Raw genomic sequence first — 16,409 nt, 5'->3', positions numbered from 1 at the left:
AGGGTTTTTGTTTATTAAAGAGAGTATGCTTAAAGTGATAGTTTGGATTCCTTGAATTGAAGTCAAGCACAAATGATATCACTTCTAACCTAGGTATGTTAGCAAGGGAATGGGGGAGGGGCATCAACTGTTGCTCTTTGGATTTCAGTTCGAGTGGACTTTGATCCCACTGATTAATCTCGGTGAAGCACTCATTCAGGTTGCCAAACAGATGATTTTCTGGTCAAGATGGGAATCCCCCAGTTTTCCTCCTTCTTCAGTCCTCAGGGAATTTGACTCTCGTGTTAACATGGCCAGAACATATTTGGACATGTGATAGACATCTTCAAATCATGAGGGAAAGGATAGGTAGAAGATACAATCCCATGCACCTGACCCAGAAAGCATGGAGTGATGGTGTATGCTAGATGAGGCAAGGCTTGCTTAGGTAGGCAGATGGTATGCTCACTGCTGAAATAGGCAGCCATGTAGAAGACAGAGCAAGGATGACTCCCTACAGGCTTCTGCATCAGGGAAAAGGTGAGCAGGAGAGAAGCAGAGGAGCAGACAAATAATCAATCAATAAACATGAATTAAGCACTTACTCAGTATCAGGCACTGTGCTAAGTACTGGGGAAACAAGGGCACTTACTTATTTACTTACTTGCAAAGACACCAAGACAAGGATGATGTGCCCTGATTATGCTGGAAGATTTGGGAGTAGACTGAGTTGCAAGGAACTGTTCGTGTTGCAGAGAACCATTAGAGATTCTTCACTTTCCCAAGCCTTTCACTTTTACAGTCTCCCTTCTCTGGAGAGACAAATGTCTGTTTCTCAATCTCTGTTTCTTAAGTATTTGTTTGATTTCGTTTCACTCTTGTTTTAAAGTCAGTTTTCGGGGCAGCTAGGTGGCACAGTGGATAAAGCACAGGCCCTGGATTCAGGAGGACCTGAGTTCAAATTCGGCCTCAGACACTTAACAATTATTAGCTGTGTGACCCTGGGCAAGTCACTTAACCCCAATTGCCACAACAAAAAGTCAGTTTTCTAAGATAATGCATTCATTACTCATTTGTGCGGTTCTGTGTACAATGCAGCAAAAAGAAAAGGTAATAGAGAGTCTAATGCCTGTTTAAAACAGCCTCTCTTGCAAAGACTATAGATGGTTACTGTAGCTTTAAGAGGTAATTGGATCTTAAAAGGACATCAGTTTAATTATCTTCTCTACAGAAATTGTGAACAGTCATGGCTTAAGAGAGATCAAACATTTTATCTACCTCTAGAGAGTTGATGGACTCAGAATGAAAATTGAAACCTCTCTCTCTCTCTCTCTCTCTTTTCCCCCCCTCCCTCCATTCTTTCCTTCTTTTCTTCCTTCCTTCTTGGAATGGCTAAGGAAGGAATTTGCTTCGCTTGACAATACATATATGTAATGGATTTTGTTTTTCTTGCCTTCTCAATGGATGGGGAAAGGAAGGGAGAGAATTTGAAAATAAAATAGAATAATTTTTTTAAAAAAAGAGACTGAAGTACACAGAAAAAGAGGATAAAAAGAACTTCTTTCCTGAGAGACTGTTTTAACTTTTTATCTTGTAGAGAAATGTAATAAAGAGAATTCTCTTTTTTTGGAAACTGTTAAAATATTTTATTTTTTTTTAGCAACAAACATTTATTTTATTTTTTCCAGTTACATGTAAGGGTAGTTTTCAACATTCATTTTCTTTTTTTTTTTAATTAATAAAGTATTTTATTTTTTCCGTTATATGTAAAGATATCAACATTCATTTTCATAAGATTTAGAGTTCCAAATTTTTCTCCCTCCCTGCTTCCCTTTCCTTGCCCCTCCACAAGATCACAACCAGGTTATATATGTACAATCCACAAGTCTTCTTTTTATCAGTTCTTTCTATGGGGGTGCATAGTAAGCATCCTCATTAGTTCCTTGGGATTGTCTAGGATCATTGCATTGCTGAGAGGGGTTAAGTCATTCACAGTTGCTCATTGAACAATACTGCTGTCACTACACACAATGACCTCTCAGCTCTGCTCACTTCACTATACATTGATGTTCATTAGTCTTTCCAGGCTTTTGGGGGATCATCCTGTTTGTCATTTCCTGTAGCACAAGACCATTTCACTACAATCATATAGCACAGCTTTTTCCATCATTCCTCAATTGATGGACATTCCCTTGATTCTCAATTCTTAGCCTCTACCAAGAGTTGCTATAAATATTTTTTGTACAATTTCCCCCCTTTTCTCTTTTTCATGATTACTATTGTTAACTGTTTCCCTTCCATCCTATTCCCTTCCCCATGATATTTATTCTATTATCCATCTTCTTTCATCCCATCACTCTTCAAAACTATTTGCTTCTGTCTGTCCCCTCCCCCACTCTGCCCTTCCTTCTTTTTCCCCTCTCTCTTTATCCCCTTCCCCTCCTATTTTCCTGCAGGGTTAGAGAGATTACTCCACCCAATTGAGTGTACACATTATTCCCTCCTTGAGCCAATTCTAATGAGATTGAGTTCTTTGAGCCAATTCTGATGAGTGTTAGGCTCATTTACAGCCCAGATTAAATAGATTACTCCACCCAGTTGGGTGTTTGTGTGTTAGTCCCTCCTTGAGGCAGCTCTGATGAGTTTAAGGTCTTTGAGCCTTTTCTGATGAGTGTAAAATTCATTTACTGCCCTGCTCCTCTCCCATCTCTTCCCCCACTCCATAAGCTTTTTCCTGTTACTTTCATGTAGGATTTCACTTCTGCCCTTCCCCCTCCCCCAGTGAATTCCCTGGGGGAATTCCCATCACCCCTGGACCCAGGGGGATCCCAGCCAAAACCCAGCCTCAGACACAAGACAGTCACCCACTGTATGACCCCAGGTATGTCCCCCAGCTCCAAATTTTTTTGTGGTTCTCTAGGGTCTTGTATTTGAAAGTCAAATTTGCCATTCAGTTCAGGTCTTTTCATCACAAATATCTGAAAGTCTTCTTTTTTCATTAAAGTCCCATTTTTTTCTGCTGAAAGATGACGCTGAGTTTTGCTGGGTAAGTGATTCTTGGTTGTAATCCCATTTCCTTTGCCCTCTGGAATATCATATTCCATGCCCTCCAGTCCTTTGATGTAGAAGCTGCTAGATCTTGTGCTATCCTGACTGGGGCTCCACAGTACTTGAATTCTTTCTTTTTGGCAGCTTGCAATATTTTCTCCTTGACCTGAGAGCTCTGGCATTTGGCTATAATATTCCTAGGAGTTTTCTTTTTGGGCTCTCTTTCTGGAGGTGATCAGTGGATTCTTTCAATTTCTATTTTAGCTTCTTCTAGAATTTCAGGGCAATTTTCCCTAAGAATATCTTGGAAGATGATGTCTAAGCTCTTTCCTTGATCATGGTTTTCAGGTAGACCCATAATTTTCAAATTATCTCTCCTGGACCTATTTTCCAGGTCAGCAGTTTTTCCCAGAAGATATTTCACAGTGCCCTCTATTTTTTTATTCATTTGGATTTGCTTTATTGTGTCTTGGTTTCTCATAAAGTCACTGGCTTCCATTTGTTCAATCCTCATTCTTAGGCAATTATTTTCATCAGATAGCTTTTGTACCTCCTTTTCCATTTGGCCAATTTGACTTTTCAAGCTGTTGACTTTTTTCTCATGTCTTTCCTGCATCACCCTCATTTCTCTTTCCATTTTTTCCTCTACCTCTCTAACTTTATCTTCAAAGTCCTTTTTGAGCACCTCTATGGCCTGAGACCAATTCATATTTTTCTTGGAAGCTTTAGGTATAGGGGCCCTGATGTTGACATCTTCCTCTGAGGGTGCACCTTGGTCTTCCTTGTTACTGAAGAAACTTTCTATGGTCCTCACCTTTCTCTGTCTGCTCATCTTGCCTTTCTTTTACTTGACTTTTAGCTCCTTAAAGTGGGGCACTGTTTCTAGGCTGTAGTATCCCAAGCTTAAGAAGTCCCAAGTGGTATGATTTAAGGAGGATCAGGTTCTTCACTCTCCTGGCCTGTTCCTGGTCCTAGATGACCCCAGACCAACTTGCTAATCAACCAGCTTTGTGTGTTGTGGTTCTTGGCTCTGATGAGCCTGTGCCCCTCCCTCACCTGGGCCACTGCTACTCAAGCCTACCTCCTGGTTCCCAGCAGGGGTGAAAAATCCAAGTTCTGCTTCAGCACCAGCATAGACCCCTGTAGTCTCCCCCCTGCCCAGGGCTCAGCCCTCTCACCAGACTGTGAGCTTAGTTCCAGATGACACTGGTGCTTCAGCTGATTCAGAGGCTCTGGGGGTCTCCTTCTCTGGTGAGGCCTTCCTGGGACTTCATCTGTGTCAGGGTGACTGTGGGGTTGGGCTCAACTCCTGCATCAGCACAGCAGCTCCCTCCTTCTGACCTTCCAAGCCATTCTTGGTTAGAAGATGATTTCAGCACATTTTTCTGTGAGTTTTGCTGTTCCAGGCATTTTCCTATGGTGTTATTTGGATGTTTTTTGGAGCAATTATTTTTTAAATAATAAATATTTTTATTTATAGTTTTGAGTTCCAAATTTTATCCCTTTTTTCCTCCTTCCCTCCCCCTTTTCTTCCCTGAGGCAGTAAACAATCAGGTATGGGTTATGCATGTGTGATTATGTAAAACATTACCATATTAGTCATTTTGTATAAGAAAACTTGGATAAAAGAAAAAAATGAAAGAATGAGAAAAATAGCATGTTTCAGTCTGTGTTCAATCCATATCAGTTCTTTCTTTGGAGGTGGATAGTATGCTTCATCATTAGTCCTTTGGGATAGTCTTGGATCATTGTATTGCTGAGAATAGTTGTCATTCACAGTTCTTCTTCATCCAACAATATTGCTGTCTCTGTGCACAACATTCTCTTAGTTCTGCTCACTCCACTATACATCAGTTCATACAAGTCCAGGCCTTTCTGAAATCATCCTGTTTGTCATTTCTTATAACACAATAATATTCCATCACAATTATAGATCACAGCTTATTTAACCATTCCCCAATTGATGGGCATTCCTTTGATTTCCAATTCTTAGCCACCACAAAAAGAGCTGCTATAAATATCTTTGTATGAATAGATCTTCTTCTCTTTGGGGGGATGTCTTTGGGATATAAACCTAGCAGTGGTATTGCTGGGTAAAAGGATATGCAAAGTGCTATAGCCCTTTGGGCATAGTTCCACCTTGCTCTCCAGAATGATTGGATCTTTTTACAACTCCACCAGCAGTGGATTAGTGTCCCAGTTTTCCAACATCCAATATTTTCCTTTTTTATTATATTTGCCACTCTGATGGGTATGAGGTGATACCTCAGAGTTGTTTTATTTTGCATTTTTTCCGATCAATAGTGATCCAGAGCATTTTTTCATATGATTATAGATGGCTTTGATTTCTTTGCATAAAGAGAATTCTTGAAAAGTTTTGGCTGCTATTCTAAGAAATCTGAATAGGGGCAGCTAGGTGGCACGGTGGATCGAGCACCAGCCCTGGATTCAGGAGGACATGAATTCAAATCTGGCCTCAGACACTTAACAAGTACTAGATGTGTGACCCTGGGCAAGTCACTTAAGCCCAATTGCCTCACCAAAAATAAAAAATAAAAATAATAGAAATATGAATGGTGGGACTATATCCCAGAATTGTAGAGAAGTCAGCAATTACTTTAAAGTAATTGCAACTATGTGACATAATGAATAGCATGTTGCATTTAGTCAGGAAGACCTGAGTTCAAATGCCTCATCTACTTACTAATTGAAACCCTAAGCAAGTCACTTAAATCTTTATGTCTAGGTTTCTTCATTTGTAAAATGAAAATAATAGCAACTCACTATCTCAGAGGTCTGTTGGAAGGACCAAATGAAGTTTTATATTGTATAATTTAAGATTCTAAATGTGGATTCTAATCTGTTCCCCGAGTTTTGGAGGAAACTGACTAAAATCACTGATAAAACGAGTTTAGGTTTTTAAGGGTTTATTGGAAAATAGAAAGAAAAAGATTGAGAACAGAATTCCAACAGCCTGGCATTCCTATCTTTCCTCAAATTTCCTGTGAAGTCCTCTACCGCCACCACCACCATCAAGTCAGGAACCCAAAAAGAGCGAGAGCTCTCTGTGCAGGCTCTCTCTTTCCTCCTTCCTGTCTCCTCCCAGAAAAAAGGAGGCTCCTCAAGTTGATTGGCTGGTAGCCTTGATAGACAGCATCCATGAGCAAACATCATTTCCTGACGCCAAGGAAAAGCCACAATTTCTCTGAGGCATTTTCCTCATGGCAGAGCTTTCCCACAGCAAGTCTCCAGTAGGTGGTATCATTCCAATCATTACAATATATACATATACAAACATACATTTCTGAAGTGAGATAATACATGTAAAAAGCTTCGTAAAATGTAAAGTACCATATAAATGTTAGCTATTTGTTAAGTTGTGGCATAGGCAGGCATAGACTGGTCCTGGAGGCATTGGAGTCTCTACTTTCTCTCCTATCTAGGAGGTCTGGTTCAAGAAGACTACATTTGGGGGTAACTAGGTGGCACAGTGGATAAAGTACCGGCCCTGGATTCAGGAGAACCTGAGTTCAAATCCAGCCTCAGACACTTGATACTTGCTAGCTGTGTGACCCTAGGCAAGTCACTTAACCCTCACTGCCCCCATTTAAAAAAAGAAGACTACATCCTATGGCCAGGCCAGGCAATGTCCTTGCAAATGGATGAGCTCTTATACCACCAGTGTTCCCACTACCAGGAGACTCTGGTCTTTCATAGTAAGACCTATAGCAATGTCCTGGTGCTAGATAGAGTCATGCAATACACAGAGAGGAATAAGTTCTTATTTCAGATCATTGCCAACCTGCCCCTCTGCAGCAATCCTATTCACCTGAAAGGTAATGATCATTGTAGTAAGTAGTGAAATATCAATGCAGTCAGTGGTCCAATGTGAGGTTGATGAGAATGTGATCCACATCTCTAAGTAGTATTTTTTGTGATCCAAGACAATTCCAAAGGACTCATGATGGAAAATGTCCTTCACATCCAGAAAAAAGAACTGTGGATTCTGAATGTAGATTGAACCACACTGTTTCTATTTTTTCGTTGTTTTTTTTTTCTTTTTTGAGGATTACCCCCACCCCCGTGTTCTGATTCTTCTTTCACAACATGACTAATGTAGAAATATGTTTAATTTGATTGTACATATATAACCTATATCAGATTGCTTTCTATCTTGGGGAAGGAAGGGAAAAAATTTGGAACTAAAAAATCTTATTAAAACAAATGTTGGGGGTAGCTAGGTGGTGCAGTGCATAGAGCACCGGCCCTGGAGTCAGGAGGACCTGAGTTCAAAGCTGGCCTCAGACACTTAACACTTACTAGCTGTGTGACCCTAGGCAAGTCACTTAACCCCAATTGCCTCACCAAAAAAAAAGTTGAAAACTACCTTTACATGTAACTAGAAAATAATAAAATGCTTTTATGATTAAAAGAAAAATATTTTTAACGAAGTATCTTCAGGGCATAGTAGTAGTGGTAGGCTACTCCAACCCAAAGCTGACTTTGCATGACCAAAAAGGCTTCAAGTTTGTTCAGCAGAAACAAAACACTTATGTAAACATCAGCAACTCCTTGGGTTCCATGAATAAGTGCCAATAGCTAAATCTGAACTTCATCATGGAGATGCATCAGTTCTGTAACTCTCTGCTCTCTGTCGTGGAATATGTCTACTTCACCATTCCCACCTCCCCTGGCCATCAGATGAGCTTTAGGTTATACAGCAAGACCCCAAGCAGTAATTTCTGAGAGCCAATACAGGAATTGACATAGGAACAAGTTGAGAAGATGAATCCGAAATATTACCACGCAGATTCCACCATATTTAGCTTTTTTTCTGTGAGTTTGCATGCTAAGCATTAAGTGATGTGTGAGGAAAACAAAAATGTTCAAAATAGCCTGTCCTAGGGACTTCAAGACAAAAGAGCCCATTCCAGGGGGCTTTTCTCTCCACTTCTGAGGCAATCACCTGTCAGGCAGCCCTTCTGCTAGCCATTCTGCCCATCAATCGTTACAGAACCCAGAATGTGCTTAAGGCCAGCCCCCTGTGCCATACTCTTTGGGGGGTGGGGGCAAATTGATTTAAGATGTCTATCTTTGTCTCTGTCCAATAAGTGTTTATTCATATTGATCATCTGTATATTGAAGACACCTTCTCTACTTTAACAGCTCTTTCACTAGAGTGCATTTATAACTGGAAAAAAAAAGTTAACTAGAATTAGGATTAGAGGCAATTCTGACTGTGGTCTTTCTCACAGCTGAAACATTGTAATAATTATTTGTCTTTGTTTTATTATTACAATGTTAAATTGTATGGCCAGCAACTTTAAAATTTATTAAGCCTAAATTCAAGGGTTTGGATATAGAAACACGAAGAGCTGCTTGTTGGAAAATAAACTGGTGTGGGGGCTTAGAGCTGATTGATTAGTTAATGAGAGGTTGAGTTTGCAAAGGAAACAGCCAAACATACAGCAGCTTATGCAAGAACTTAGGGTGAGGAGAATGAATATGGTCATTACCAAACAGAAGCCTGACTGGTAATCACAAGGTAGGCAACATATGAGTGTGCTTGATTCTACAATATAGTGTGGGGGTTGGGGGGCGCAGCTAGATGGTGCAATATATAAAGCGCCAGCCCTGGATTCAGAAGAACCTGAGTTCAAATTCGGCCTCAGACACTTGACACTTACTAGCTGTGTGACCCTGGGCAAGTCACTTAACCCACATTGCCCTACAAAAAAAAAGAGAGAAAATATGGACCCAGATCTCTCTAGACAAATGAGTAAACCATTTCAGTAAGGGGAAGGCTGGAACTCATATAGCATCCTAACTACTTTCTCTTCCCATTGTTCTTTCCAACTAATAGCTTGAAAGGAAAACTAAGTCATGCCCAAGGAGTAGTTGACGAGAAAAGAGGTCTCAAAAACGGGGGCCAAGGAATCACTGAGTCTGACCTTGGGAAGTACATTATCAACCAATCAAATAACAGGAAAACAGGTCACCTTCCCACCCTTACTATAATAGTTAACTATGGAGCTTGTCTCTAACACAACCAAACCTACCAATATCCCCAATACTCCCCAACTCTGACAGTTTTCTCTGCTGTACAAGCTCCCAGCCTCCTCCCTTCTGAGCCAAGTGTTGGCTCCTTATAACCCAGACCAGGTTTGCTCAAACTGCCCACTAGCCACAACAACTGCTCAGGTACCATTGGGAAAATGCCTCCCCTATCTCCTATCCTTGAGATCACCTCATGTGCCTCTTAAAGGCTGGGCTCTGTGCTTGGGGGCACCTTCCACTCCCCTTTTCATTTTGGATAAGACAAAGTGAGTCATACAGGATGATCAGGCAAGAATGAATTGTAATCTGGGGTATAGATAACATCACATTATCTTCCTCTACAAAGCCACTCATCTTCCAAACTTCCCTATTACTGACAAAGTAGACACCATTCTTCCAGGAATTCGGGCTCTCACAACTCCAAAGTCATCTTAGATTTGACTTTCTTTTACTCCATATCAACATATCCAATCAGTTGCCATATCTTGCTGGTAACTACCTCTATTTCTCACATCTGTGCTATTTACCTATTTGGTTTCTCTCCACTCATACAACCATCACTCTCATTCAGGCCTACATCACTTCTGAGCTGGAGTTTTGAAATAACCTAATTGTTCTCCATAGCTCAAGTAGCTCCCCCTTCCCAGACATCTTCCATACAGCTGCCAAAATGATTTTTTTAGAGTACAGGTCTGACCATGTTGCTCTTCTACTCAGTAAAATCCTTTGGTTCCCTAATGACTCTAGTATCAAATATTATGCCAATCTTTGTCTCATCAATTAGTCAATTAATGAATAAACATTTATTAAATGCCTACTACACGTCCAGAACTGTGCTAAACTAGGGATACAAAAAGCAGCAAAAGACAGTTCCTGACTTTAAGGAGTTTATAATCTAATGGGATAATCTTATTTGTATCTCCTGCATTTAGCATAGTGCTTGGTATATAGTAGGTGTTTAATAAATGTTTACTGAATTTAACTGAACTGGTGATGGAACTTTCTTTTCCAGATCTCCAGTAGCTGTGGATTCTGAGGAGGAAGGAGCTACACCATCTATGAAGACAGTCTCCAGGTGGCATCTGCAGGAGGATTGTTCCCCTGGACAAAGGCTACTGGGGGCCAGGATGGTAGCAGGGATAGTGGCCTGGGTGATACTATTATTTCCAGGAATCTTGGGCTTACTTGCCCATTGGTGGCAGTTGGTTGATGGTGGTGGCAGCGATGGTTGGCCCTTTTTCCACAAGAACTGCTCCCCTTGATGAAGGCTGCAAGAGCCAGGTGGGAAGTAAGTCCAGTACTCTGGCAGTGCACTATAATTTCTGGGGCTCTGGAACCTGGGCTATCTCTATTAGAGCCCAAGGGGAGGTGGTGGTGGTAGTGATTTGACCTACTTGACACATGCTGCCTCCTATCTGTCCCTCAGGATACTTTGCTGCTTCAGCTAAAGTGGCTTTCAAAAATGTTTAGAGACCATTGGATTGGGGGTGGGGCAGGGGTGGGAGGTGGGGGGGAGAGCAATCACACCGGAAGGGAAGAGCTGAAAGAGTCATCATGACACAGCATTGTCCACATGAAGACAAGATCCACAAGGAGTACAACATCATTCCTCCCTCATACCACTGCTAGAATTTTTTTTTTACTTGCTTAACTTTAATGGTGTCAAATGACAATGCTGTTTTAAAAAAAAAAAGTGTGGTCCAGTGACTGAGCTTCCCCTGGATTTTTACTTTTGAAAGCTAACTAAATTAGGTAGATAGTTGGGAACATAAAGATAAAAAACCAAAAGTCTTACCCTTCATGAAGTTTACAATGGAGGGAGAGGGATAGGTCCAATTTATACACAAATAAATAAATACAAATACACAAAGTAATTTCAATAAGGAAAAGGCAGGAAGAATTCAAAGCATCAGATAAGGCTTTGTGTTGGACTTAACACCTGAGCCATACTTTGAATGAAGGTAGAGATTTTATGAGACAGAGATAGGGAGAGAGTACAGGCCAGACATGGGGAAACCACCAATACAAACTCAGAAAGGTGGGAAGAATGTAGAGTACATCTTATTTATATTCCCAGTGCTTAGCACAGTGCCTGGAACCTTAGAGGTACTTAATGTTTTTTTTGTTTTGTTTTGTTTTGTTTTTTTAGGGAGGCAATTGGGATTAAGTGACTTGCCCAGGGTCACAGAGCTAGTAAGTGTTAAGTGTCTGAGGCTGGATTTGAACTCAGGTACTCCTGACTCCAGGGCTGATGCTCTATCCACTGCACCACCTAGCTGCCCTTAATGTTTATTGAATGGAACTGGTGGTCGAACTTTGTTTTCTAGATATTCAGTAGCTGTAGATTCTAAGAAGGAAGGAGCCACATCAACTATGGAGGAGAAGCCAGGAAAATGAAATTGACCAGAAAAGCAGTTAAAGGGGCATAATATGAAATAACTAGAAAGGTAGGTAGGAAGAAAATCATTCAAGCATTTAAATGTCAAGCTGAATGTTTTTGTTTTTTATCTTTTAGACGACAGGAAGACACTGAAGATTTTTGAGTAGGGAAATGAGATGCTCAGATATGTATTTTAGCATAATCTATTCAGAAAATATGGATGTCTGTGGAGCTGTTGAATACTTCATCTCTGTAAATTTAATGTTTTACTGGTTAGGATTCAAGGAAATCTATAAGCAGTGGTGCAACTAGTTCAGCATATATTCTATGACCCCCAAGTAATATTCCAGTTAAATCATTTCTATGTTACTGAAAACTATGCATGTGCAAAATCGCTGCCTGAATGGAGGCAGGCTTTCCAGCTCCTCCACATACCTGCTCTAACAAAAACTTGAAATTCACACTAGACCAAAAAATGAACAAGAAATACAATGAGAAGCTTCAGTAAGTGAATTGTTCCACTCCAGAACTGAAAAGAGGGGGAAAAAAAAGTCAGGCAGAAGCCTATGAATAATAGGAAAGGGAGCCCCTCAGAATGACCAGGAATGACCAGAAAAGGTCCAGAGATACATATAGCCCATAGGGCTTTGTGTCTGGAGATAATAAGAGTTGAAGGCCCCCAGTAGAAGACTCAGGGAGGTCAAAAAGCTCCAGGATGAGGACCTTGGAAAGCCTCAGGGAATAGCAGTGCTTAGACTGGGATAATCCAGTTTGCCCAAGGTCTCTAGCATTTACTTGTTAGATGTTGGGAGATTGGCAGAGAAGGCCTTTGGCAGAGGTGGGGGGGGGGGTGCAGCTAGTTGGTGCAGTGGATAAAGCAGAGGCCCTGGATTTAGGAGGACCTGAGTTCAAATCTGACCTCAGGCACTTGACAGTTACTAGTGTGTAATTTAAAATTCTAAATGTGGGTTCAAATCTAAAATCACTGATAAACAAGTTTAGAGGTTTGGGGTTTTTTTGGGTTGTGTTTTTTTTTGTTGTTGTTTTTTTGCAGGGCAATGAGGGTTAAGTGACTTGCCCAGGGTCACACAGCTAGTAAGTGTTGTGTCTGAGGCTGAATTTGAACTCAGGTCCTCCTGAATCCAGGGCCGGTGCTCTATCCACTGCACCACCTAGCTGCCCCTTGAGTTTAGGTTTTTTAAGGGTTTACTGAAAGATAGTAAAAGAAGGAAAAAGATTGAGAACAGATTTCTTATAGCCTGGAAATCCTCACCTTCCTAAACCTCTCACTTCTGAAGTCCTCTGCCACCATGCAGAAGTCTTGCACCAAAAGAGGAAGAACTCTCTAGCCAGCATTCACTTCCTACTTCCTGTTCCCCTCCCAGAAATGGGAGGTTCTTCAAGCTGATTGGCTAGAGTCATTCAAATTCATTGGTTCACTGGACCCAAAGGTGGTCTCGATTTAAAGTTCAAAATTTTTAGCGGCTGAGAACAATACCTTCTTAAGTACCAGCCAGATGTACTTACAGTCTAGTTAACTGGAAGTAAGCCAGTAAGCCAGTCAGCAGTCAGTTGCCTTATCCAATTCAATCAGTTTAAATCAGTCTCCAGGTGGGCCCCTGAGTATCTGCTAAATCTCATCTCACATTCCATTATCTTGACACACTAGCTGTGTGACCTTGGGCAAGTCACTTAACCCTCATTACCCTGCAGCCCCCCCCCCCCAAAAAAAAAAAGTTTAGGAGGGCATAAACCCAGTAAGTAAAGATCAGTGCAGAAACCCAGGGCAAGACCAAGCAGAGCCAACCACCCCACCCAAAAGCACATGAATAGATTGAGTTGGTCCTGGCATAAAGCCCGAGTTTCAGAACTAAAGCTGAAGAGATAAGTAAACCAAAGAAGACACCAACTAGTATAAAAATATTATTGATGGGGCAGCTAGGTAGCACAGTGGATAGAGCACTGGCCCTGGATTCAAGAGGACCTGAGTTCAAATCCAGCCTCAGACACTTGACGCTAGCTGTGTGACCCTGGGCAAGTCACTTAACCCCCATTGCCCTGCCAAAAAAAATATTATTGTAGAGATCCTCAAATTATTGTTGCTGTTCATTTGTTCCAATGTGTCCTATTCTTCATGACCCCATGGATCATAGCATGCCAGGTCCTTCTATCCTCTATCTCCCAAAGTCTGTCCAAGCTCATATTTTTTGCTTCCATGGCACTATCTCTCCAGCTCATCCTCTGCCATCCCCTTTTCCTTTTGCCTTTAATCTTTCCCAACATCGGGGTCTTTTCCAATGAGTCTTCTCATTATGTGGCCAAAGTATTTAAGCTTCAGCTTCAACATTTGACCTTCCAGTGAATAATTTGAGTTAATTTCTTTAAACAACTGACTGATTTGATCTCCTTGCTATCCAAGAGACTCAAAAGTTTTCTCTAGTACCACAATTTGAAAGCCTCAATTCTGCAGTGCTCAGCTTTCCTTACAATCCAACTCTCTCAACCACACATTGCTACCGGAAAAAAAACATAGCTTTGATTATAACAGACTTTTGTTAGCAAGGTGATATCTCTGTTTTTTTGGTATGCTGTTCATATTTTCTTTCCTTTGAGGAGCAAACCTCTTTTAATTTCATGGCTGCAGTCAAGAGAAACTCTGTAATACCTGTAAGGAGAAACCTCAAGAAAAATAGGAATTTTCCACAATACCTAGAAGAAATGAAACAAGAGTTAAAAAGCTCTTGAGGTAAAAAAAAAAAAAGAAAAAAAGAACTAGCTTATAAGACAGTGGTAAAACTTGCCCAAGTCATGGACTCCCTACAAACTAGAATAGTACAAACAGAAATCAATCTATGAGGCATAGAACAAAATGAAAAGATTGGAAAAAATAGGGGAAAAATATATCTGATATATTTTTTAAAAACAACAACCTAGAACCCTTTGACCCAGTAATACCACTACTAAGTCTATAGTTGTGGTATATGAAAGCAATGGAATACTATTGTGCTATAAGAAATGATGAGCAGGCAGATTTCAGAAAAACCTGGAAAGACTTAAGTGGACTGATGCTGAGTGAAGTGAGCAGAACCAGGAGAACAACATATTGTTGTATTCTGGTTTCTAACCCATTCGACTATCTGCTTCAGTTTTATGGATGAGTTCATCTCATTCACATTCACAGTTATGAATACATCCCATTTTCTTTTATTTCTTCCTCTTTATCTCTTCTTATCCCATCCTTCCTCAGAAGTCTATTTTGCTTCTAGCCATTTCCTCCTTTAATTTGTCCTCCCTTTTATTATCCACCCCCTTCTCTAATCCTTTTACTCTCTTATTTCCTTATTGGATAAGCTACATTTCTATATACAAGTGAATGTGTGTGTATGTATAATACATATATACACATGTATGTGTATGTGTATGTGTATATGTATATGTATTCTTCCCTCTTTGAAACAATCATGAGAGTGAGATTCAAGTATTGCTTGCCACTCCCCCCTCCATTTCCTCTTACATTGTAAAATCTCTTCCTTACATGTCTCTTTTATGTGAGAAAACTTGCTCTACCTCTCCCTTCACCTTTCTCGTAGTGAATCCCTCTCTCACTCCTTCATTTTTTTAATATCATCCCATCATAGTCAACTCATAACCATGCCCTCTCTCTATGTAAACTCCTTTTTACCTGACCTAATAATGATAAAATTCTCAAGAGTTACATATATCATCTTCCCATATTGGAATGTAAACAGTTTAATTTTATTGATTCCCCTTTGATTACTCTTTTACATTTACCTTTTTATGCTTCTCTTGAATCCTCTGTTTGAATGTCAAATTTCCTATTCAGCTCTGGTCTTTTTATCAGGTATGCTAGAAATTCCTCTATTTCATTAAACAATCTATTTTTTCCCTTGAAGAATCACACTCAGTTTTACTGGGTAGATTATTCTTCATTATAATCCTAGCTCCTTTATCTTCCAGAATATCATATTCCAAGCCCTCTATTTCTTTAATTTGGGAGCTGCTAAATCTTTGTGTGATCCTGCCTGGGGCTCCATATTTGAATTATTTCTTTCTGGATGCTTGAAGTATTTTCTCTTTAACCCTGGAGCTCTGGAATTTGGCTATAATATTCCTGGGAGTTTTCATTTTCTCTTTCAGTCTCTTTCAGGAGGTAATCAATGGATTCTTTCAATTGCTGTTTTATGCTCTGGATCTAATATATAGGGGTAGTTTTCCTTGATAATTTCTTGAAATATGATGCCTGGGCTCTTTCTTTGATAGTGACTTCCAGGTAGTCCAGTAATTCTTAAATTATCTCTTCTTGATCTATTTTCCAGGTCAGTTATTTTCCCAAAAAAGATATTTTACATTTTATTCTATTTTTTCATTCTTTTGACTTTATTTTGTTTCTTGATATCTCATATAATCATTAGCTTCCATTTATCCAATTCCAGTTTCCAAGGAATTATTTTCTTCCATGAGATGTTGTATTTCTTTTTCTATTTGGACAATTCTGCTTTTTAAGGAGTTTTTTCTTCAGTGGATTTTTGTGCCTCTTTCACCATTAGGCCAATTTTATTTTTTAAGGTATGATTTTCTTCAGAATTCTTCAGTGTCTCTTTTACCAAGCTGGTCATTTTCTTTTCATAATTTTTTTGCATCACTCTCATTTCTTTGCCCAATCTTTCTTCTACCACTCATCTCTTTCTTAACTCTTCTGAGAATTCTTGTTGTACTTGAGTCCAATTAACATTTTTCTTTGAAGTTTTTTTTAGTAGCTGTTTTCACATCATTGTCTTCTTTTAAGTTTATATTTTGATCTTCCCTACTACCATAGTAGCTTTTTGTGATTAAATTCTTTTTTATTGTTGTTGTTTACTCATTTTCTCAGCCTATTTCTTGACTTTGAACTTTGGTTAAAGTTGGGCTCTGCTCACCTGGAAGT

The 16,409-nt window shown here is 39.9% G+C and overlaps 1 pseudogene; it reads left to right on the top strand.

Annotated features, from left to right (window-relative positions):
- The first annotated feature begins 485 nt into the window (after positions 1-485).
- Positions 486-11,631, top strand: LOC122754770 (annotated as a pseudogene).
- The last annotated feature ends 4,778 nt before the right edge of the window (positions 11,632-16,409 follow it).

This window comes from Dromiciops gliroides, chromosome 4 (genome assembly GCF_019393635.1).
Source record: "Dromiciops gliroides isolate mDroGli1 chromosome 4, mDroGli1.pri, whole genome shotgun sequence".
Taxonomy (NCBI): domain Eukaryota; kingdom Metazoa; phylum Chordata; class Mammalia; order Microbiotheria; family Microbiotheriidae; genus Dromiciops; species Dromiciops gliroides.
The sequence above is the reverse complement of the archived record's forward strand: the minus strand, read 5'-3'. Positions and strand labels throughout refer to the sequence as shown.